Genomic DNA, 25,307 nt, shown 5'->3' on the forward strand with positions numbered 1-25,307 from the left:
GACTTGGCACCTATGCACCCGCAGCCTGTGGGTGAGGTAACACGAGCATCTCGGTGCTCAAGGGTAGCTTGACTTTGCTTGTGTCCAGTTCCACAGTCGTTTTTGTCCTATCTAGTCAAGGACGGCCGTACTCATTTAAAACTGTACTATCCACAGACGTTTGTACGCATCTCGCGTGTGAGTTCACACTCTGCACACGCGCCCCGTGGGCCTCCTAGTACTTACCTCAAGTTAGTATAGCGTGGTCCCAGCGATCCTACAGCCTCTGGACAGCTCCAGTCCTTTGATTGACTTTCACATTCCACTTACTTAGTATATGGTTTGTCGTGCCCCTAGGGCACCATTGTAAATTGTGCAACTTAAACGTATTTTTCCTAAGAGTTTGTCATGTGCTTAGCTCTCTGACCTCATAAAGAGTTCCGAGGTGTATGTTAGGTAATAAATACTTGTTTATTTTCATAACAACCTGTGTGGGGTCCTTTCACTTGGTATTCAAGGGGTTATATGTGGTAAAACAGCTGGCGTCACATGCTGTACTGACATGGTTTTCTGGCTCTATTTCTGAGTGATGATGGCTTTAAGCTTGCTAACATCTATAATCTGTATTCTTACTTTGTGTTGGTCCTTTAAAGCCTTTTTGCCAGACCTAGAAGCATAAACAAGAGGATAGCTGCTTTATATGATGATAGATCCCTTATTATTGACTCTAATCCATCTATTGCATATTGGCTTTGGCATAGTTATGTGTTCTTTCATTATTTTGCCTATAGTAGAGGGTGGATCCTGTGGTCCTGACTTTATATTACACATTGGTATGGTTTGTGTAGGTACTGTGACAGAGCTAAGGGTTATTTCATCCTTCTCAGGCCTACAAGGCCCAGAACTAGAGAGACTCCATTTTGCTTTCTATCCCTGCAGAGCTGAGATGCTTGAAGGGGAAAGGTAATGTTTATAGTTAAGGCTGTTGACTGCTAGGGGAAAACCAGCCAGGACTGGTTCTTATCCGAGGAATGTGTTTGTCTCTTCGGCCCAGACGTAACATGCAGATGCGCAAGGGGCCCTGGGGCTGGCACAGGAATGCGGTGGGAGGCAGCCCTCTGTTGGAAATTTCCATGAGAGAAGAGCATTCTATATTAGTGAAGTGCAGAGGCAGAGTCAGTCAGTTGAGTTGGAGGAGCGGAGAGTGTTGGTTGAGTTGGAGGAGCGGAAAGAGTTTGAGCTGAAGGCAGTTGATCTGGAGTTGCAGAAGGAGTGGAGAATCAGAAAGAGTTTATGTTGAATTGGCGCAGAGGAGAGGAGTGGAGTTGCAGGAGGAGAAGAGACAGAAGGTGCTTGGAACAGAGAGAAGACAGACAGACAGTCAGTGAGCTGGAACTGAAGGAAGCAGTCAGAAGCAGTTACTTATCAGGAGGAGTTGTGAATAGCTGGAGTCTGAAGTAATGCCTTTTAGAAGAGACTGAAGTTATATCGTGGATTAATCTGTGGGAGCAGCTGGAGTTAATTGGACATTGGCATGGAAGTAATCAAACACAGTGTGAATAAAAGCTAGTGGAGCGAACGGTTATTAGAGCGGCAGAAACCATTAGATTGAAGTTGGAAGGTGGAGAGAGTCCGTGGGGGAGAGGAGTCCAGTGCAAAGTGATCAGCGCAGATGTGTGTCCAAGAGTGCAGGAGAGAATCTAAGATGAGCTAAGGCACAGACGAGAGAGAAGCCCAGATGACAGCTAGAGCAAGACTTCATACTCCCAAGGTGACATTGTTCCTTACTATATAAATATTAACCTTGTCCTTCTATTGTATGTTTAATCCTTTCCTTTCAGCGGTGTGTTAAAAGTTCCTGTTAGTCACAGAGACCCCGCAGATAACATTGTCCCTGTTATATTGTATGTCTAATCCTTTTCTTTCAGCGGTGTGTTAAAGTTCCTGTTAATCAAGAGACCCCGCAGATAACCTTGTCCTCATACTGTATGTCTAATCCCTTTTCTTTCAGCGGTGTGTTAAAGTTCTTGTTAGTCACAGAGACCCCGCAGATAACATTGTCCCTGTTATATTGTATGCCTAATCCTTTTCTTTCAGCGGTGTGTTAAAGTTCCTGTTAGTTATAGAGACCCCACAGATCTGTGTATGTGTATTTAATGGTTATGGTAATAAAGATATTTACAAAAAGGGGTGGTGAGGGACAGAGTCTCTGAATTAAGCAGAAAGCTCTCACTGGTAATAAAGATACCCCAGTTCTTAGTGAACTAGTGTGCATGTGTTGTTCTTATGATAGAGAGCGTTTTAATCAGGTAATCATACAGTGTGTGTCTATGGTTCTTAAAGCACAGGTAACCTTTTCTTCTAGTCAGGTGTTACAGCCAGAACAGATGCTGCCCCTGATCCGGTAAGTAGCCACTGAATAATTAGGGAGAGATAGGAGCCCTTGAGCTAGGGAATTATTGACACTAAGTGATTCGGCCATCCCATAATATTATTGTAGTAGCGAACCCTTAGTGAATAGTGAGAGAGACTTCCCAACATAGAGAGAGAGCTGAAGGTATTCATAGGAAAGTGGTCGTCATTGGTAAGTGGCGTTAGTGAGAGCACTGATTGTGGTCAGTGTGTATACCCGCAAGATTGCGGCTTGAGTGAGCACTGAGGGTAGTCAGTGTGTAGATCCGCCGGATTGTGGATCATGTTGTAAGTGAGTGAGCACTGGGAGGGAGACCAGTGTGTAGGTCCGCCGGATTGTGGACCAGATAAAAAGAGAGCACTGGGGCTGCAGCTCAGTGTGTAGACACGCCGGATTGCGTGTCGAGTGAGCACTGAGGGTAATCAGTGTGTAATGGTAGATAATCAGAACTGCCCCAGGGTAGATTAGTCTGGACCCATGTGGTCGCAAGACTATGAGGTATGAGTGTGGTGTAGGGCATGGACGTCCTTAGTAATCAGTGAGTATTCTTAGTAATCCCTATAGATTTATGAGCTTGTATATTGCGAGTTCCCCATCCTCAGGTAGGTACCCAGGTGCCTGGATAGATGGGTCCTGAGGAGGGAGGTGGTTACGTTCCGGCTGGGTTGGAGGGGCTCTCAGGAGCTGATCCCATCTGGTCTGAGAACCCGGTCGTTACACATGCCAAAAGAGTTTAGCCTAAAGACTGCTTTTGTCCATGCTACCATTAGGATAGCTGGTCAATAAGGTTGACTTACAACCAATCACCATAAGGGTTGTTTGGACTGATACAAGGTGATCACTAGAACTAGCGAGCATCATATATCAGGCCAACTTCTCACATTGGTGTGCAGCGGTTGGGATTTGAGCTTGCTGTTGTTTTTACCAAATATAATCTTGAGATATCATTTGAAAGATCACATAAGGTACCATAGGTACATATAACAAGCTTAGAAATACTTTGAGTTCTACTGAACCAGCTGTTGTAGTAGAAAGGGAGTAGCACACCCTGACTACAACTCTTAGCAAGGGATCAGTAGGTAAACACATAGTGTAGGTAAGTGCCTCACTGACACCTCACTAGAAAAGCATGTCTACCACAGGAGAGAACACAGAGGCTCCCCTTGTGGAAGTTGACCCTCCACAGGTCATGTCAAGATATGCAGCCCTTAGCTTCCAGGAGATGAGACAATTGTGTACCTCCAGGAAACTAAAACAGGGTTCTAACCCTACAAGTAACTTTCTGATAGGTCTCTTAGAGACATTTGATGCCAGAAGGGCTTCTAATCCAGGCCCATCTGACCCTACAGAGGGTAACATACCCCCACTAGAGGAGGACTCCAATTTCCCTGAAACTGATGAAGTGGAGGGAGATGGAGACTCATCTGATGGTGAGGTAAACCATGATCAGGTAGGAGTCAGCAGACCTTCCAGGGCCAACTTAAGCATACATGAGAATGGAACTGGGGGACCCCCAGGCCCATCCTCAGGCAGGCTTAACCTTGGGAAAAGATCTCTCTCCAGAGGCTCTAACAGATCTGTTCACACCCATGTCTCTCAGGCATCTTCTCAGAGAGGGATGACATCCCCTCAGAGAAGGGAGCATGAAGCTAAGATGAGGGAAGTCACTCTGAGGATTGAGAGGGAAGAACTTGCCCTTGCCAAAGAAAGACTTGCCTTTGCCAGAGAGCAGAAATTGAGTGGGCAGACCCCACTGGTGGCAGCATTATCCTTAGAGATAAAGACAGGAGTTTTGATACTAGACACCTGATTAAAATAGTGCCCCCTTTAAACAAGGGGATGACATCCACAAATGGATGACTGCTTTGGAGAGGGCCTGCACTGTCCAGTGCATCCCCCAGAGTCAGTGGGCAGCTATATTGTGGCTCTCCTTTGAAGGTAAAGGTAGAGATAAGCTCCTCACTACTAGAGCTGAGGATGCTAACAATTACCAAGTCCTGAAGAACACACTGATTGATGGGTTTGGCTTAACAACTGAGCAGTACAGGTTGCTGTTCAGAGACACCCAGAAAATTCAGTCTCAGGATTGGGCTGACTTTGTTGATTGTGCCACTAAGGCTTTTGAAGGCTGGTTACTGGGAAGTAAAGTTACTGATTACACAGGATTGTATAATCTAATTATGAGAGAACAAATCTTAAGTAATTGTCAGAATCAGTTGTTGCATCAGCACCTTATTGACTCAGATCTAACCTCTCCCCGAGAATTGGGAAAGAAGGCAGACAGATGGGTCATGACAAGGGTCAAGCAGCAGAACCAGAACCAGGGTGGTGGCCAGAAGAAAGCAGACCAGAAGGGTAATGAGAATAAGCAAAATGACCAGAAGTCTTCAACAGGGCCCCAACAATCTAAGGAGGGTAGGTCCCAGAATTCCCAAAAGAAGAAGAATAATGGTCAGAAGAAACCATGGTGCCAATACTGTAAAAGTAATACTCACTGGTTTAGCGAGTGCACCGAGAAAGGCCAATCTCCTCCACTCCTGCCCCTAAGGCACCTGCAACCCCTAGTTCAGTTAGCAGTGGTAGTGTTCCTCCAAAGGCTATAGTGGGGTTAACCTTGGTATCTGAGGGGGGCTCTGACCTAGTCAGGGTACCCACCCAGGCTGTTCTTGTTTGTACTGGGGACATGAATTTGACCCCTACAATAAGTCCCAGTACTCTGGGCAAGTACAGGCAAACACCTTTAATCAATGGAAAATTGGCTCAAGCCTACAGGGACACTTGTGCCAGTGTCACTATGGTGACACCCAACTTTGTGAACCCTGATCAGGTAATACTAGGTTCAGACTACCTAGTGACCAATGCTAGCAATGTCACTACAAACCATTGTATGGCACTTGTTAACTTCTCCTGGGGAGGGGTAAATGGCCTCAAAAGGGTTGTTGTTAGTTCAGACCTCCCAGTGGACTGTCTTTTGGGCAATGATTTGGAATCCTCCTTATGGTCAGATGTGGAGTATAGGACTCATGTGGAAATGTTAGGTTTGTCAGCACATGTCCTTGCTGTGACTAGGTCACGGGCCAAGAAATGCCCAGCTGAACTAGTGCTGGATCCTGGAACAATGGACCAGACACTAACCAAGAGTAAGAGCAGTAGGTTTAAGGCTGTGCTTTCCCCCTTGCCTCAGGTAGAGGATCAGCCCTCACAGGAGGCTGACCTACAGACCCCAGAAGGAACTGCCCTAGAGGGGGAGCTTGAACCTGAACAGGTTGAGTTCCTTGGGACAGGGGGACCTTCCAGGGCAGACTTGAGGCAGGCTCAATTAGACTGTTCATCTCTTGAACCCCTCAGACAGCAGGCTGCTGCTGAGGCTGCAGGGAATGCCACAGGTGCCCATAAAGTGTACTGGGATGATGGACTCCTTTACTCTGAGGCAAGAGACCCCAAACCTGGTGCTACCAGGAGGCTGGTCGTCCCCTTGTCTCTGAGAGGTTTCCTTCTCACCTTGGCCCATGAAATTCCCCTTGCAGGTCACTTAGGCCAGAACAAGACTTGGGACAGGCTTGCCCCTCACTTTCACTGGCCCCATATGTCTGAAGACACTAAAGAGTTTTGTCGCTCATGTGTCACCTGTCAAGCCAGTGGCAAATCAGGTGGCACAACAAAGGCCCCCCCTTATACCACTACCTGTGGTGGGGGTACCCTTTGAAAGAGTGGGGATTGGCATTGTTGGACCAATGGACCCCCCAACAGCATCTGGGCACAGATTTATACTGGTGGTAGTGGATCATGCCACCAGGTATCCAGAAGCTATTCCCCTTAGGACCACTACAGCTCCTGTTGTGGCCAGGGCCCTACTTGGAGTTTTCTCCAGAGTGGGGTTTCCTAAGGAGGTTGTCTCTGACAGAGGTGCAAACTTCATGTCAGGATACTTGACTGCTATGTGGAAGGAGTGTGGAGTAAATGACAAATTTACCACACCCTATCATCCACAGTGCAATGGGCGTGTGGAGAGATTCAACAAGACCCTAAAAGGGATGATAAAAGGGTTACCTGAAAAGCTTAGGCGAAGATGGGACATCCTTTTACCCTGCCTTATGTTTGCTTACAGAGAGGTCCCACAGAAGGGGGTTGGCTACAGCCCTTTTGAGCTTCTGTTTGGGCATCCTGAAAGAGGACCCCTATGTCTTGTAAAGGAAGAATGGGAGTTACCTCTCAAAAAGCCTAAACAAGATATTGTGGACTATGTACTTGGTCTCCGCTCCAGGATGGCAGAGTACATGGAGAAGGCATCTAAAAACCTGGAGGCCAGCCAAGAACTTCAAAAAGCTTGGCATGACCAAAAGGCTGTCCTGACTGTGTATCACCCAGGACAGAAGGTGTGGGTGTTAGAGCCAGTGGCCCCAGCAGCTCTCCAAGACAAGTGGTCTGGACCCCATACCATTATTGAGCAAAAGGGAGAGGTCACCTACCTGGTGGACCTTGGAACTCCAAGGAGCCCTCACAGAGTACTTCATGTGAACAGGCTCAAGGCATTTGTCAACAGGGAAGACATGGGCTTGCTCATGGCTACAGATGAGGGACAGGAGGAAGAGAGTGACCCTCTCCCAGACCTGCTCACTCAGAACCCTGATGATGGGTCAGTAGATGGTGTAGTCTTTTCTGACAGCCTCTCTGAACATCAACAAGAGGATTGTAAACAGGTTCTTCAATCCTTTAGACAAATGTTCTCTCTGAAACCCAGTCAGACAAACTGGTGCACCCATGAGGTGGACACTGGTGACAGTCTGCCTATAAAGAGTAAAATCTACAGGCAACCTGACCACGTCAGGGACTGCATAAAACAAGAAGTACAAAAAATGTTGGAATTGGGAGTCATTGAACCCTCAGAGAGCCCTTGGGCTAGTCCTGTAGTTCTAGTGCCTAAAACTCACACACAGGATGGTAAGAGAGGGATGAGGTTTTGTGTAGACTACAGGGGTCTCAATGCTGTCACTAAGACAGATGCCCATCCAATACCAAGAGCAGATGAACTCATTGACAGATTGGCTTCTGCCACGTTCTTGAATACATTTGACCTGACAGCTGGTTATTGGCAAATCAGGTTAGCTGAGGATGCCAAGGCCAAAACAGCATTTTCTACCCCAGGAGATCATTACCAATTTGTGGTGATGCCCTTTGGTTTGAAAAATGCACCTGCCACTTTTCAAAGGTTGGTGAACCAAGTTCTCTCTGGGCTGGATGACTTCTGTGCAGCATATCTAGATGATATTGCTGTCTTTAGCTCCACCTGGGAGGATCACCTGATCCACCTGAGGAAAGTTTTGGAGGCCCTGCAAAAGGCAGGCCTCACTATCAAGGCTACTAAGTGCCAGATAGGGCAGATATAAGTTGTATACTTGGGCCACCTTGTAGGTGGAGGCCAAGTTCAACCTTTGGAGAGCAAGATACAGGCCATAAAGGACTGGGCTCCTCCAACCACCCAGACACAGGTCAGAGCTTTCTTGAGCCTGTCTGGTTACTATAGGAAATTTGTCAGAAATTATGGAACCATTGTGACTCCACTTAATGACCTGACAAGTAAGAAAATGCCAAAGAAAGTTCAGTGGACAGTTAGCTGTCAGAAGGCATTTGATGACCTAAAGCAGGCCATGTGCACTGTGCCTATTCTCAAGAGTCTAGACTACTCCAAACCTTTCATTGTCCAAACAGATGCTTCTGAGTTGGGTGTGGGAGCTGTTCTATCTCAACTGAATATTGATGGTCATGACCAGCCCATTGCTTTTATAAGTAGAAGGCTGACCCCTAGAGAGAAACGTTGGTCAGCTATTGAGAGGGAGGCCTTTGCTGTGGTTTGGGCCCTGAAGAAGTTGAGGCCATACTTGTTTGGTACTCACTTCAAGATTCAGACCGACCATAAGCCCCTCTTATGGCTAAATCAAATGAAGGGTGAAAACCCCAAACTTCTTAGGTGGTCCATTTCCCTACAGGGGATGGACTTTACAGTGGAGCACAGACCAGTGTCTGACCATGGCAATGCAGATGGTCTCTCCAGGTACTTCCACTTAGAACAAGAAGACTCACCTGGTCAAGGTTAGTTTAATGTCCCTAAGTTTGGGGGGGTTATGTAGGAGAGTAGGGTCTGCAATCCTATGGTCACCCCCGATTTTTGCTTTTTGCTTCACTGGTTTACGACTTTCCCTGGCTGTGGGCCTGCTAATCAGACCCACAGCCTAGCTGTTCTCTCTCTAAATTGACAACCATGTACCTTAGGTGCATTTACCAATTGGTACTGGGCCACCTTATCAGTCCCAGTACAGCATACCTGAGGTATCCATGAGAAAAGGTGTACACAGGGCCTACCAGGGGCTGAAGCATGTATTATGCCACCCCTGGCTGGCCATCTAAACAGACACAACTGGCTGCACGACAGCTGGGGCAAGGTGGTGTAATCACCCTTTGCTTTAGATATAGTTCCCTATATCTAAACCTAAAATGGACACATATATTCCTATCAGTCACTCCTATGGCAGGCCTTATCAATCCTGAAGGCAGAGTGCTTGGAATTATGTGAGATGGTGCTCTGGCATGAGCTGAGCCCGTTTGCAGCTTGCGGAATCAAGTCCTAATAGCTGTTCCATGATAACGCTATACCATATACTCTTAAGTGCATTATAATCCTCGCGGTTAAATGCTAACTTTGGTATAACATTATCAAAACATGTCGAGTAAGGTGTCATACGAATTGAAATACTACCCCCTTGCCAATTCTGGCGACGGGGGTAGCATTCCACCCTTCTAGAGGGACACGACATGTATGTAACTGTGAACCCCGGTTAAAGTTAACTCGAGCCTCAGCATCACAAAATGGATGCTGCCACCACAGACACAAGTCTGACCTCCTGCTGCTGGGAGTCCTTCCAGCGAGGGAGACTTGGACAAAGGGTTTCCTGCCTTGGGAGGTGCTAGCACCACCCCAGACAGGATTTTGTGTATTAGGTAGGACAGGGCTGAAAGGAATGAGACATGCCTGGGGCACACAAGGTGTCCCTGTGCATACTCCGGTCTAAACCAGTTCCTGGGGCACTCCAGCCCCAGAGCTGTCGCAAGACCGGACAAAGGAAAGGGGGTGTAACCACCCCCCTTCCTGGTCCCACCCAGGGGAGGGACCTAGTCGTAGTGCAGCCCCCCTTTAGCCGGATAAAGGTAGGAGCTGGTCCCATTCCAAATTAGATTATCCTGATCAACTCTACAAGAAGAAACTCTGGACTTCGACGTTCTGCTCCACAGAAGACTGAAGAAAATCTCCCTTGTGGGCAAGGAGTGTCCACCCTGCACAAGCAGGCACCATCAGCGTACAGCGGCTTCCCTTTGTCGTCTTCCTGCAAGGATCCAGACTTCAGAGCCCGACGAGACCCGGACTCCCAGACCTCTCCGACCTCTACCCACATCTGCAGCCAGCTGAGACCCGTGGGTGCGACGAGACACGTGGGACCGGCCATCTTGAAAGAAGCAGCACTTCGCTCCAGCATGACATCAGAGGCATCCTCGTTCAAGTGCTTTGGGGACTGAGAAGCCCCGACCCCGAGCAGCTCCTGCATCGAAGACCAGCCCTCCAGCATCCACGAGATCTGCGTGGGGCCCTTCTGCCTGTTTGCTGCTCGACGCGTTGTCTGGTCACTTGCCGGCTGGCTAGTTACCTCCTAGACGACGAACTCCGACAACTTCACTGCTGGTCTGGTTGCTCCAGACTAGCCCTTGCTCCCTTCCAAAAGAGGAGCACCCCGGACTCTCCTGGTCCACTCCAGACGCCGTTTCCACTCACTGCGTGGGTTGCCTTTGCCAAGGCCTGTTGAACCCGAATCCGGAGACGACACCGCCAACAGCGAGAGCCTGCGTGGGACAGCTCGTGCCTCCATCCTGGTTTTCGAAGACACCACCTGGTCCACGTGACTGCAGAGACAAGCGTCCACCTTCACCTGATCGCGACAACAACATCTGGTTCCACTCCAGTCACTGGCTAGTGACTTTGAACATTGTCCCCGCTGCTTTCAGGTTCTTCTCTTCACTGATCCACCCTTGGATCACACCGGACATCCTCCTCCTGACCGCCTGCAGCATCTTTTCTTCCAGGCTCCATAGACTTCAACGCCGGAATCCGACACGACTTGGCACCAATGCACCTGCAGCCTGTGGGTGAGGTAACACGAGCATCTCGGTGCTCAAGGGTAGCTTGACTCTCCTAGTGTCCAGTTCCACAGTCGTTTTTGTCCTATCTAGTCAGGGACGTCCGTACTCACCTTTTCTTAAAACTGTACTGTCCATAGGAGTTTGTACGCATCTCGCGTGTGAGTTCACATTCTGCACACGCGTCCCGTGGGCCTCCTAGTACTTACCTCAAGTTAGTATAGAGTGGTCCCAGCGATCCTACAGCCTCTGGACAGCTCCATTCCTTTGATTGACTTTCACATTCCACTTACTTAGTATATGGTTTGTCGTGCCCCTAGGGCACCATTGTAAATCGTGCAACTTAAACTTATTTTTCCTAAGAGTTTGTCATGTGCTTAGCCCTCTGACCTCATAAAGAATTCAGAGGTGTATGTTAGTTAATAAATACTTGTTTATTTTCATAACAACCTGTGTGGTGTCCTTTCACTTGGTATTCAAGGGGTTATATGTGGTAAAACAGCTGGCTTCACATGCCAAAAGAGTTTAGCCTAAAGACTGCTTTTGTCCATGCTACCATTAGGATAGCTGGTCTATAAGGTTGACTTACAACCAATCACCATAAGGGTTGTTTGGACTGATACAAAGTGATCACTAGAACTAGTGAGCATCATATATCAGGCCAACTTCTCACAGGACCGTGAAAGTCCGCATGACATATTGAACCAATTGTCTATAGATCCTGATTAACTCTTTGAGTTGAGTAAGTAATTCTACTCCTGACATGTTGTTTATGTCAGGATGTGGTGTATAGCCGGCTAAAAACGGCCATGTAGCTCCTGTTCTACCTAGTGGACCGAGCATGATAATGTGATTTAAATGTTTTAGGGCACCTTTAAACCAGAGCTCATGCTCCTGGTATGTGAGTGGAATTTCATTATCATCAAAAGGAATATATTCCTCTGGTGGTTCATCTTCTTTATAGAAGTGAAACATGTGTGTTACTGGATTTGCTTCTGGAAAGATTATCCATGAATAGAATACCTCTGTCTGGTGATATTCATGTGCCTCTATCACTAAAACTGCCCTACCACTTCTTGATGTTAGGCCATGTTTTATAAGGTTTATAGTAATGGCTTTCCTTAAATTTTGAGGAATGACTACAGCATTCTCATCGGTTTCTTGGAAACCTGTGAAGTTAAAAGCTGCATCGGCTGGATCAGCCGCAGCTCCACCGGTTTCGGTGTTGTTATCCCCCTTTAGGGACATTTTTGTTTAATGAAAACTGAAGAGCAAGTTTCAAGGGAACAAAGATAAGGTGCCCAATATTTTGGAACACTGTATCCTTCAACGTTGAACAAACCAAAAAGCAAATACCTTTTTAGTCCTACTCAGCTATGGCAGATATTATCCTTTACCCATTCCAGACGTCTATTGGAGTATTACGGGAAAAAGGGGTCTCTGAGAAAAGCACAACTGAGTTACTCCAGTATCTAGCGTTAAAGTAGAGCCTTACTAAACCGCTGGGTGCCATGTAGTGTAGTTCCTATATTCCCAATAGGCTCAGCGCATTGGAATAACAAACACTATAGATTTGACATAGGACTGAGGTCAGTTTGTCTCTATCGAGTATATTAAACTTAATTGTGTGTGTGTGCCAGCTAACTCAGAGGTCACTAGAAACTTTCTTGAATAAACAAGAAGGGATTAGTCTCTGACAACCGCATAAACATGACAACTTTGTTTCCCCTTGAACCGGAACAATATCTTCAGAGTTGTGGAAACAATAGATAACTATTTTACTCAGTCAATCGTGCATGCTTCATTTCTACAGAGTTGCACAGAAATAGTGAGACAGGTGTTTTGATAAAAGGGTTTATTGAACAGTCTGATTTCTCATGCAAGAGATATGAACTGCTACAATCGTTAGACAGAATGCAAAGTATAATGCGTACAGCGTAAACAGTAATATAAAAGAATACTGTAATAGCATTGTCTGTTGCTATGACATATATAAAAATACATACATAAATAACACAGGCTAAAATACTCAAATGGTGCTTCTAAAATACGCCTACCCCAGAGTACCTAACGTAGGTCTAGTTTGAGGGAAGAAGTAGGTGCTGTTTTAGCTATAGTTTAGTTTTGCCAAGAATTGCCAAAGGTTTCTCTAGGTTCTAATCAACTCCATACCTTAGAATGCGAGAGGTTGGTATCACTTTCCCTGGACTCGATTTCCCAACACCCCACAAGGGGAGTCAAAAACATTGGAGCTGGATTCTCGGCAGAAAGATGACAGCGTCTAGTCAGTGCGTCAGCTGGAGAGTTGGCTTCCTTCAGTACTTCCTGTGGCGAGCTGCGTCGTGCAAGTAGGTAGTCGAACTACACTGAACCACACTGTGCTTTGCCATAGCAAGTGAAGGTATATTTATACTTTGAAGGTGTTTAGGAATGCCAGTATTGATGTAAAGTCAGGCATATGAACGTCATGAATGTACCCCTAGGAAATAGATGTTCATGCATAATAAATGAGTTCTTGGAGAAATCAATATCCAAGCAGGGGGAAGTCCCTAACGGCTTAAGAGTCTGGTTTTCCAAGAAATTGTTGTGACGTAGATGAACGGATGGAAAGAGCCATGCCTGTATTTGGGTAGCATGGACTAGATATATATGCCTATATAAGGGCAATGTTAAATGTACCTATATAAGGGCATGAATCGGGAAATGCATACGGAATCAAAATCGACATACAACGCCTTTGGAGTTGCACATAACTTTGGCCAACTCTGGGCTGAGAGAGGGGTTCTTACTTCGAATGGCACAAAAAATCAGCGTGGGGACCTCATATTGAGGCTTTTGTCTGCTTTGACACTCCCTGAGAAATTGGCCATAGTAAAGTGTAGTGCCCTCAGCGATTCTCTGATATTGAATAGCCGTTGCTGGTTGCTAATCTTGCTAAGTTAACTGAAAGTATACGTTCTATTTAACCAACAGGTCCGGAATTCCCTGCCTCCTACGCCAGAGGGACACAGCCATGACATTCAGCCTGGAGATTTTATATTGATCTGGAATTTCCAGCGGAAGAAGAGTTTTGAGCCGCAGTGGAAAGGACTGGAGCAGTTCTTCTTGTCTATACGCACAGCTGTCAAGGTCGCTGGCTGAAAGAACTGGGTGCATGCGACTCACTGTCGCAGGATACCTTTCCCTTTACCCTATGACGAATGGGTGAATAATGGCATAGGGGACTCTGGTTTGAGACGGTGGCTCGGTTTGTCCTCTTCAGCGACACCAGGCTGGCCTGGACAAAGACAGATGAGGAAAATGATGAAGTGCTAAATGCTGAAGTTCTTTCGGAAATACGGGCTTTCAGGAGCCCCTTTTCACTGATCCCTCTGTGCCTGGAGTCACTAGGTACAATCTGCGCCCTCAGCAGAGAAACAGTGCACCAAAGGAGAAGGCAGATTAGTAAGGGATAAACTGTGTAAATTAGGGTGTAGTTTGCCATAGGACCAATGAGTTAGTTTAGGGAGATGTGAGATTTGTGCACTGTTTGAACATTGGACAGGATAGATCGAAAGTATCCCCTTGGGGGTACATTATCCTGGTCGACATGGGAACCCGACTTTAGGACAGAGCAAGCTCCACTGCCGGTGCTCAAGAGCGCCAACGTTTTGATGGACAATAGCAGCCTTTACCAGTGAGGCTCTGACGGACACTGGGTACTTATATAATTCTTTTGCTGGCATTTTGCCCCCTTGTTTCATCATTTGCTATGCGTCCCTTTGGCAGAATGGTTTCTGATAAAGAGCAACCAGTGATTTGCCTTGTCCACACATGCATGTTTTGGTCTACGAAGAAAAAGATATTATGTGCTATTCTTGTGATTTTGTAGTGTGGGGTGTCCTGGGTTTTGGAACGTGATCAGGATACACCGTCATGTACTGAAAATAAGGTTGTTTCCCAAGTCCGTACAAGAAGGACAGCCCTGTGTAATGTATTTCTAGACACAAATAAAAGATGTTTGGGAGAAGGTACAGCTTGTTATCCCACCAAATCTGTTACAAGTGTATGGAATGTTATCCATTGTCACTTGTCAATTATACATATACACGCCTAGCCCAATTTGTAGAGGTAAGGGGTGAGTTTGGTATGGGGTATCCAGGCCCTTGCTTATATTACAGGAAGCCACGAGGAAGGGGATATCCGGGGTGTGACAATAATACGTATTGTGATAAATGTTATATGAAAGAACAGAACATTACCTTAGTGGGTTGGCACTATCAAGATTTAACAGTGACCTGAAAAGCTGGTTATTATCCTGCCTGTTGTCCAATAATTAATAGTACTGACGCATTTCTGTATATTAATTGTTCTGGGATTGTGCTGTTCAAAAATACGATGTCTATAGCAAAACATAAGGATCCAAGTTCCTTTGGAATAAACACCAGATATGCTCTAGTAGATTATCAAGGCCCACTTTATGCACATCCAGGTTTTTATTTCTTGTCCAATGGCACTTACTCAAATGTTTATAATGGCACAGATAATTTTGCTTTAGGGATGGTGCTCCCTCTAGGCATGCCTTGTAAGTACAGTAAGCCTAGTGCAAGATGGGTAAAAAGAACACTGACGGCAGAGTTTTGTGACAGAGTGAAAGATTTGGAGGTCAATAAGGATTAGTCACTTACCTGAAATCCCAGTTCTCTTCCAGGAGTATACTCATCAAAGTCATAAGCACTGAATCATCCCCGCCCATGTACGGGATCCCAGAGCGTATAGAAATATACATATATATATGTGACCAAAAGTGCCTAGCACTACCACGACATACATATATATATGTATATAATAACCATAAATATGCAGCCTAACATATTTCCAATAGAGCAAGATGCCAAAATTACATAGGTTTTTCTTGCATAAAAAGCAGTATTACACATAAATGTCATAATAGAGAACATACACTGAAAAAGTGTCACACAAGAAAAGCTTTATTTTCATATAGAAAAGCAGGTAAAAGAAGGTATTTGGCCTAAAGGCTGCATAGATGAATAAACATCACCGTACAGTTATATTTCTTGTCCAATGGCACTTACTCAAATGTTTATGATGGCACAGATAATTTTGCTTTAGGGATGGTGCTCCCTCTAGGCGTGCCTTGTAAGTACAGTAAGCCTAGTGCAAGATGGGTAAAAAGAACATTGACGGCAGAGTTTTGTGACAGAGTGAAAGATTTGGAAGTCAATAAGGACTAGTTACTTACCTGTAGTCCCAGTTCTCTTCCAGGAGTATACTCATCAAAGTCATAAGCACTGAATAATCCCCGCCCATGTGCGGGATCCCGGATCATATAGAAATATACATATATATATGTGTATGTGTGACCAAAAGTGCCTAGCACTACCACGACATACATATATATATGTATATAATAACCATAAATATGCAGCCTAACATATTTCCAATAGGGCAGGATGCCAAAATTACATAGGTTTTTCTTGCATAAAAAGCAATATTACACATAAATGTCATAATAGAGAACATACACTGAAAAAGTGTCATACAAGAAAAGCTTTATTTTCATATAGAAAAGCAGGTAAAAGAAGGTATTTGGCCTAAAGGCTGCATAGATGAATAAACATCACCGTACAGTAAAAAACTGCAACCTTGCCTTTAAGACTTCCAAGAATTTGGACACCGTGCCTTAAAGATCTCCAAGAGCCCCTCTGCTCCCATCATGCACCACACGTGACAGTTAGGTCAGTTCTTTTTTACGGTGTACTAACTTGTAGCAGCCAGATTAACAGATGCAATCACTACCAAATATACTAAACATGCTCGTCCGGGGGGAGGGAGGGTTGCTTATGACTTTGATGAGTATACCCCTGGAAGAGAACTAGGATTACAGGTAAGTAACTAATTCTTCTCTTCCAGGGGATACTCATCAATAGTCATAAACCCTGAATAGAGCAGCAAGCCCATACCTACTACCTCGCAGACAAGCAAATAGTACAGAAAAACACGTCACAGCATCTTAGCATGACATTTAAGCAAACAAATTCCTTAGAGAGGCTTGCCCAACTTGGGCATCTGCCTGAGTATCAGCGTACAAACAGTAATTGCGGGTGAAAGTATGAACTGAGCGCCAAGTGGCTGCTTTGCAAATTTCTGACATACGCACATTACTCAGAAGGGCCGTAGTAGAAGCCTTCCCTCTGGTAGAATGTGCTTTGAGTTTGCCCTGAAGAACCCTATTAGCTGGTTGTTAGGCCAAGGATATGCAAGGAACAATCCATCTAGAGATGGACCTCTTTGAGGCTGCTGAACCAGTATTTATGACACCATAGTTAACTAACAACCAGTCCGTGTGTCTCAAGAACTTAGTTTTGTCACGGTAGAATTTCAAAACCCTCTTGAGTTCCACAGAATGGAGGGACCTCTCTGGAGGAGTAGAGGTATTGGGAAAAAATGTAGGAAGTGTGATAGCCTGATTGATGTGGAAATCTGAACCCACCTTTGGCGGGAAATTGGGATGAGTTCTTAAAATCACCCTGTTAGCGAGGAAAACAGTATAAGGCTCCCTACAACACAAAGCCTGGATTTCACTAACTCTGCGAGCAGAAGTGATGGCGACTAAAAAGGCAGTTTTCCATGATAAGTGCTGCAGAGAGGCTTTGTGAATGGGCTCAAAGGGAGTACCCATCCGCTTTGTAAGAACTATGTTGAGCTCCGAAAGGAGGAGAAGGGGATCTCACTGGGGGGTAAACCTTTTGAAGCCCTTCAAGGAAATCTTTCACCACAGGCATTTTGAAAAAAGAGGTTTGAGATGCAGATTTTCTATATGCAGTGATAGCTGCCAGATGCACCTTAATCGAAGAGAACTTCAAGCCAGACTTAGCCAAATGTAGTAGGTATGGCACCAGTACCTGCTCTTGACCCTTGACCGGATCATGAGCATTGTCCCTGCACCACAGGTAAAACCGCTTCCACTTGCAAGCATAGGATTTTCTAGTGGGAGGTCTCTTGGCTTCTTTCAGGATCGACATACAGTCCACTGGTAAGTTTAAATGTCCATACTGAATGACCTCACGAGCCATGCTGTCAATCTGAGGGAGGAGAGATTGGGATGAAACACTCTCCCCTCGTTTTTGGACAGCAGATCCGGACATCAAGGCAGCCTGTGGTGTGGCATCTCTGACAATTGTAGAAGGTCCGGGTACCACCACTGGCACGGCCACTCAGGGGCTATCGGGGTCATTCTGGTGTTTGACCTGTAAAATTTGTTGATTACTGCCGGGATCAGAGGAAGCGGTGGAAAGGTGTACAGTAATGTCTGAGACCAGCTTATCAAAAGGGCATTTCTTCGTGACCCTGGCTGGAGAAACCTGGACGCAAAGACGGGGCATTTGTTGTTGGTCGCATCTGCGAAGAGGTCGATGTCTGGCACTCCCCATTGTCGAAAGATGTATTGAGTGACTTCAGCGTTTAGCAACCAGTCGTGCGCTTCTACAAAGTTCCTGCTGAGTGAATCTGCTTGGGCGTTCATGATACCTGGAAGATGAATGAATGGCCACAATGTTGAGTACTCTTGCTAGAAGCCATTTCCAAATTGTCTGTGCCTCCAGAGAGAGAGTTCTTGAGCTGGTGCCCCCTGCTTGTTCAGATAAAACATTGTTGTGGTGTTGTCTGTCTGAACCAAGAGGGACTTGTACTGGAGAGAGGGGTACAGAGTCTTGAGAGCCAGGTGAACGGCTCATAGTTCGAGGAAGTTGATATGATATCCTTGTTCCGGCTCCAATCAGAGACCTTGTACTTGAAGAGACCCCATGTGTGCTCCCCAGCCTTGCAAGGAGGTGTCTGTGACTATGGTCTGGGAGGGAATGTCCTGATGAAAAGGTGCGATCTTTTCATTCACCATCTGATGGAGTCCTTGGCAGACTGAGTCAGAGTCACACGGTCTTCCCAGCAACCTTAAACTTGCATCCACTGGTCTTCCAGTGACTGCTGCAGAGAACGCATGTTCAATCTCGCGTTGGGAACAATGAACACGCAGGAGGCCATGGAGCCGAACAGAGACGAGACCTGTCTGACTGAGGGATGACTTGAACTGAGGAGATTGCGCCCTTTGTTCCTGATTGATGACAATATCTCCTCCGAAGGACACATGCTTGCCTTCGCGGTATCCAGAGAGGCACCCAGGTAATGGATTATCTGGGTCGGATTGAAGACCGACTTTTTAAAGTTGACCTGAAGCCCCAACGTGTGTAACAGCTGAAGATAGTAGTTGAGATGATTCTGAAGTAACGATGGGGAGGTACTCTTCAGGAGCCAATCGTCCAGATAGGGTTAAATGAAGATCTTGCGCTTTCAAAGATAAGCTGCCACCACCGCCATACAATTGGAGAACGTTCGGGGAGCTGACTTGAGCCCAAACGGAAGAACTCGAAATTGAAAGTGTTGACGGCTTACTTGGAAACGGAGAAATTTGCAATGCCTGCTGGACACTGGAATGTGGAAGTAGGCACCTTGTAAGTCTATAGCGCACATCCAGTCTCCCTGATGTAGCAGCGGGAAGATCTGGTGTAGGGACAACATTCGAAATTTCTCCTTGTGGATGAACCTGTTCATGAGTCTTAGATCTAGAATTGGTCTGTATTCTCTTGATATGCCCCTTTTCCTGACCAGGAAGTAACAAGAATACATTCCTTGACCTTGCTGGTGCTTCGGAACCTTCTCTATGGCGTTTTTTTGTAACGGACTGTCCACCTCTTGCTGCAACAGTAAGAGATGATGATTGGATTGGCTTTAAGGAGGAATTGATGGAGGTGGGGCTTTGAACCTCAGCAAGTATCCATTTTGAACAATACTCAGCACCCACTTGTCGTTTGTTATGGATCTCCACTCTTCCAGATAAAAGGTGTTACTTCCCCCTACCGGAGTGGGTAACAGGCGCGGAGAAAGCCTCTGCTCATTGTTTGGCTGGTTGCTTGCCCACCGATGACTGCTGTCTATTGTTTCCTCTGCCTTTGCCAGGTCTTCATTGCTGAAACTGAGACCTCTGCTGTTGTTGAGACTGAGACGACCACTGAGGGGTTTGAACCCTCTGTTGGGAGGAGCGTTTGATGTAGGGGCGGAAGCGTTTTCTGAATTCCTTCTGTTTCTCCAGACAAACTGCCTTCACAGTATCCAACTCCGTTTTCATCTTGGCCATCTCATCATCAGCATGAGCACCAAATAACGAGGAACCATTAAACAGAAGGTTGATAATCCTTCGTTGAGCATCTGGTTTCAGGACTGTGAGGCGTAGCCTAGCCGAACGCCTGGAACACACACCATGGGAATAACCGTGGGCGGCCAGATCAGATGCATCTGCAGCAGCACTAATCACCTGGTTGACCTCCAAACCACCTTCATGTAGTATCTCCTGAAAGTCCTGCTGATCTTCTTTCTGGAGTTTCTCCGTGAACCTGGCAAGGGAGTCCTAGAGAGATCTATTGTGTCTCGCTAATAGAGCTGAGGCACTAGCAAATTTCATCACTGAGGCTGAGGTGTTACACATCCTCTTACCAAGAGAGTCCATGTTCTTGCTGTCTTTTTCAGGAGGACATGAAGAAGAAGATGCAGCAGAGTGTGCTTTTCTGGCCGCCATCACAATAACTGAGTCTGATGGGGGATCTGAGCGCAGAAAAAGAGAGTCTTGAGCCGGAGCCTTGTATTTTTGGGCAATGCGAGATGGCACCGAACCAACTGTGGCTGGGATTAGGAATGTCTGCATGGCCGGCTCTATGAGGCTTGGGACCAGTGGTAGCAGAGGTCTGGAAGATGTTTGGTGATGTAGGGTCTCAAAAATGATAGATGTGGAGACCGAAGGAGCAGACATAGTGATGCCAAACTTTTTGGCGCCCCTGAAGAGGACATCATCGAAAGTCCTGATGTCATCAATTGGGGAAACTCTGGAAGGTGGTGTTGTTGACAGAGTTGAAGAGTCATTTCTGATAGAAGATCTGGTCGATGTTTAGCACGTTGGAGATTTTTGCCTCCTCCTCTTGGGAGAGGAAGAGTGATGCGAATGAGATTGCTCCTGTGATTTTGTATGGCGGGAGACAGGAGATCTTGATCTTCTTAGGGTTCTTTTTGGAGAAACCCTCGATGAAGTAGTCGGAGGAGGACTTCTGGTAACTCCTGATGGAGAGTTTGTGCGAGAATAATCTGAATCTGGACTTCCATGATCAGCAGCCCCTCTTACCAAATGTCCAGTCCCTTTTAGTCATCTAGGTGACAGGTTAAAGGGGTGAGATTTCTTGGTTGGAACCGGAGAGCCCTCCAATGAAATTTGGGCAATGTTAAGGCCCGGGGACGATGAAGGTCTCCTCGACATCGACTGTCGAGATCTCGACGTCGACCTGGCTCCTTCTGCAACCCCTTCAGACATGGCCACAGGATCTTTGTCCTTCGACATCGACCGATCCCTGGACGGCACCGACGGCGATCTCGACGTCGACAGTCGGTAAGCTTGCAGCAGGGTCTTTGCCGGTGAACTCATCGACGCCGACCTCCTGGAAGGTGGCGGAGAGTTTCTCGCCGTCGATGGATGTCTCGACGTTAAAGGGTTTTTATCAGGTCTCTCGGGACCAGTGTACCTCGAGCCCGAAGTATGTCTCATCGTCGACTTACTTTTGTGCGACAGAGAATGTCGTCGTCTCGACGGCGATCTGTCCCTCGACGCTGAAGAGTGTCTGGGATGCTTCTTAGATGGCGATCTTGACGCCGACGGCGAGCAATCAGGAATCTTGTTATTACTGGACTCTGTAGAGGTAGATCTTTGCCGTTTTCAATGTTTTTGAAGAGAAGAAGGACCATGGCCATTCCCAGGGCCACTCCTGTGATGACTCTTACTTCTCTCCAGCATGGCATAAATGTCTAATCTTCTCTCTGTCAATAGGAGTCCTCTTAGAAAATTGCTGACAATAATTTCAAGTGTCAGGAACATGAGATGAAGGCAAACACACGATACACACAGTGTGGATCAGATTTAGCCATCTTTTTTCCACAAGATGGACATTTGTGGAATAATGCTGCCTTTCCGACAGAAAATAATGTTAAAACTGTCAGAAAGGATAAATAAATATCAGTCAACAAATAAAGATGTCGAATAAATATAGAAATCAAAAACTGTCAAGCTCAAACTACAGGATCCTCACAGAAGGAGCCGGAAAAAAGAACTGACCTAACTGTCGCCTGTGGTGCATGATGGGGGCAGAGGGGTTCCTGGAGGTCTTAAAGGCACGATATCCAAGTTCTTGGAAGCCTTAAAGGCAAGGTGCCAGTTTTTTACTGTACAGTGATGTTTATTCATCTATGCAGCCTTTGGGCCAAATGCCTACTTTGACCTGCTTTTCTGTATGAAAATAAAAGTTTTCTTATATGATACTTTTTCAGCGTATGTACTCTATTACAACATTTATGTGTAATACTGCTTTTTATGCAAGAAAAACCTATGTAATTTTGGCATTTTGCCCTATTGGAAATATGTTAGGCTGCATATTTATGGTTATTATATACATGTATATATGTATGTCGTGGTAGTGCTAGGCACTTTTGGTCACACATACACACATATATATGTATATTTCTATATGCTCCGGGATCTCGCACATGGGCGGGGGTTATTCAGTGCTTATGACTATTGATGAGTATCCCCTGGAAGAGAATTATAGTAATGATATCACCTTTGGGTATATTCTTTCCTCCATTATTACCTTTGGTGGTACTGCAATGGCTAGGGGTGAAAGAGCCAGAGAATATTTTGGATGTAAGCTGCAAAATACTATCTAACTCCACAGTAGCAGCTTTACGTGACATCACCACCCAATTGAAAAATATGCAAATATATTCTGAGCAGACCAGATATGCTGTTGATTTTATTCCAGCTAAGAGTGGTGGTGTGTGCGTGGTAGTAGGAGACCAATCTGTAGTCAGGATCACTAATATGGAAAAGAACATTACCCAGCACATTTTAAACATCCTAGAAAACATTAAAGGATTTGAGAGTGGATACTGGAGATGGTCACTTTTTGGGGGTTGGATCCTTAAAAAGGTAATTTATTTAATTGTGATTTTGATCTTTTGCTGTGTCCTGGTCCTGTGTCTCCCCAATGGTTGCTCTTATTGCACCACCCTGCTCGCTTCTAAGAGAATATTGATTCATGATACTAATGCAACAATCATGATTCAGAAAGAAGTAGAGGACCTCATGCAAATAGATGAGAGCATTTTTGAGACTTCCCCCCTCCTTACTGTTTTCCTCCCTGATGCTGAAGGCATGGAATGCTCCTTAAGCAGTTCACTTATGATTTATATGTATTTTGCTATATCACAAAATGTTTAGCTCAAGCTAAAAGGAGGGTCTGTTAGAATAGAAAAATATGCTTTTGCATTGTCGTACATAAGTTAGCATTCGCTGTGCCATTTTGTGTATGGCCGCCATTTTAAATCATGATCTAAACTAATCTTTTGCTATTTCTGAGAAATGGCATGCCTTAAGTTTTGTTTCTCCGATGCTAAGTTCTGCTACACTAATGAATGCACTGTTCTTATTAGTGCATACCTTTCCTGTTAGATATAGGCCTTCTCCCACTAGTCTAGCGGTGGGCACAGGCAGAGCGACCTTGAATAATAGATAATGTGTGCCTGGCCTCGGAATCGAAACGTACTCCTTTGTAATTTACTGTCCAGCTGCATCTGCTTGGAAACTTCCATGGTGGGCGTGCTTTCATTGGTTTCAAATTGTACATAATGTATTGTTAAGCTTTCGGATGTCTGTCCCTCTGCAGCACTCCTAGCGACTGGGCAGACAGGGCTCCACTCTGATTGTACTCTGAATAAACTTTTATTGGTTTGTATTCTCTACTGTCTGACTGACTCTTCATTTGGTATGGAAGGCTGAGAGGTGGTCGTGAGTGACCTGGGTGACTCTAATCGGGCCACTTCCTTCAGAAGTTGCTGTAAGTAAGCCTTAGAACCGTGTGCTTTACATTTCTTTACATATATATTGTTTGGGTTCCTTTTTTCTTTGGTTCCTATCATTTTTGACACATTTGCTTCGAAATAGCAAGGCAAATCGGATTCTGGTACATGTTTCATGGGACAGGCTTATGAGTTTCACATATAATGTTTTCTACATATTTATCCAAAATCTGTTCATAGGACGGAGGAAAGTAAAGAAATGATATTTCCATTCAGATCTTTATGCAAGTCTGCCATTTCAGCAATACAATTCATTAGTAAATTATTCTTTTTCGAGTGGTTTTCCAATCTCCAGAGCCATATCATACACTTGATTCCTTTTTTAATAAGGAGATCCCTGCAGCATTATATTTTACTTTACAAATGAGGTCCATACTGTGTTCCTTCTTTGTTACTACTAATTTGTGCATAGACGACATGTTGGAACTCCTTCGATGAAATAAGGTATGCGTTCCTGGTAGTGTACAATCTGTTTTTGGAATTCTGTCATATTATGAGTGTTTTGTTCAACATCATGTTGTGTCTTAATAATAATCACTAATATTTTGTTGAGAGAAGACTTGGTTTTGCTCATACTCACTCCTTCAATGCCCAAGATCAGAGACATCCTTGTTGACAGATCGACATACTGTATTTCATCAGGCCTCTATGAGCCCTGTGCAGGATGCCTTTCTAGCTAGTGCCAAACTTGTGCCTGTTTTCAATCCTAATCATGGTCTCACTACCATGAGCTCAGTCACACTTAGTAAAGTGCAGTTTTTGCCCCTGGACTTGTTTCCAATTAATCTAGCATCACTATATGCTTTATTGCAAATACAGATAGGGATTAGATTGATGAGTAACATATTAACATGATATGCCTCCGGAGTTTCCTTTACTATTCTCATCATGTAATCTCCTGGTCATTTGGACCCTACGATGGCATCTCTGGTGGTATCCTGAGATTATTATGATCGTTCAAATGTGGCGTCACTACCCCTCCCCACAAGGGTTCCTAGGGGGGGCAGAAGGACACACCCAAGTGGCCAATAGCATTAAGTGGAGTAGTGTGGCTCACTGGTTAGAGGCGGCAGACCCGAGAGCAGAGGACGGCCCGGGACCAGGGTTCGATTCCCGGCGCGGCAGGTTTCTGGACCAGGGTCAGCGGAATCGATAATTCTCTCGCCTCTGTGCCCACTCTGATCAGCGATCACACTCGGCAACTCTGGGCATTAGCTTGCCTCATCTTCACTAACGGCCCCACCAGACCGCCGGGGATGCCTGGTCTCACCCTGGAGATACCCATTAAGGGACCATCTCTCAGAGAAGCCAGGAAGGGTTTCGCAGCGGTCGAAGCGCCTTGGGACCCTCCGGGTAAGTAGTGCGCTATATAAATGCCTATACATTTACATTTACATTAGGTGCGAGATAAATACATCTACTGGGCTGAGCCGAGATGTTATTGATAAAGTCTCAAGTCACTGGGTGAAGAAGGCAGGTGGTTGAAAGCAGCGTAGCCCAAAGGTCCAGTCTATATATATATTGTGAATTAATAGTTGTTAAAACCCAGACCTAAAAAGAAGAGAATATGAAAAAGATAGGTGTATTAAGCTGTTTACTTTTGCGTAGGGTTTATTAGCGACCACCTGATGGGTTGGTTGTAGATATTCAGCTGTCACACTGCCAGGAGTCCTGAATCTGCCAGAACTGGTATCCATTACCAAAGTCTTAATTTTTTCTACATGTG

The 25,307-nt window shown here is 45.5% G+C and overlaps 1 protein-coding gene across 1 annotated transcript in view; it reads right to left on the bottom strand.

Moving 5' to 3' along the window:
* SYCP2 (synaptonemal complex protein 2) overlaps positions 1–25,307 on the bottom strand; it is a 3,993,018-nt gene that overhangs the window by 1,523,485 nt on the left and 2,444,226 nt on the right. The gene's annotated exons all lie outside the window — the stretch shown is intronic.

The sequence above is a fragment of the Lissotriton vulgaris genome, chromosome 7 (genome assembly GCF_964263255.1).
Source record: "Lissotriton vulgaris chromosome 7, aLisVul1.2, whole genome shotgun sequence".
Taxonomy (NCBI): Eukaryota; Metazoa; Chordata; class Amphibia; order Caudata; family Salamandridae; genus Lissotriton; species Lissotriton vulgaris.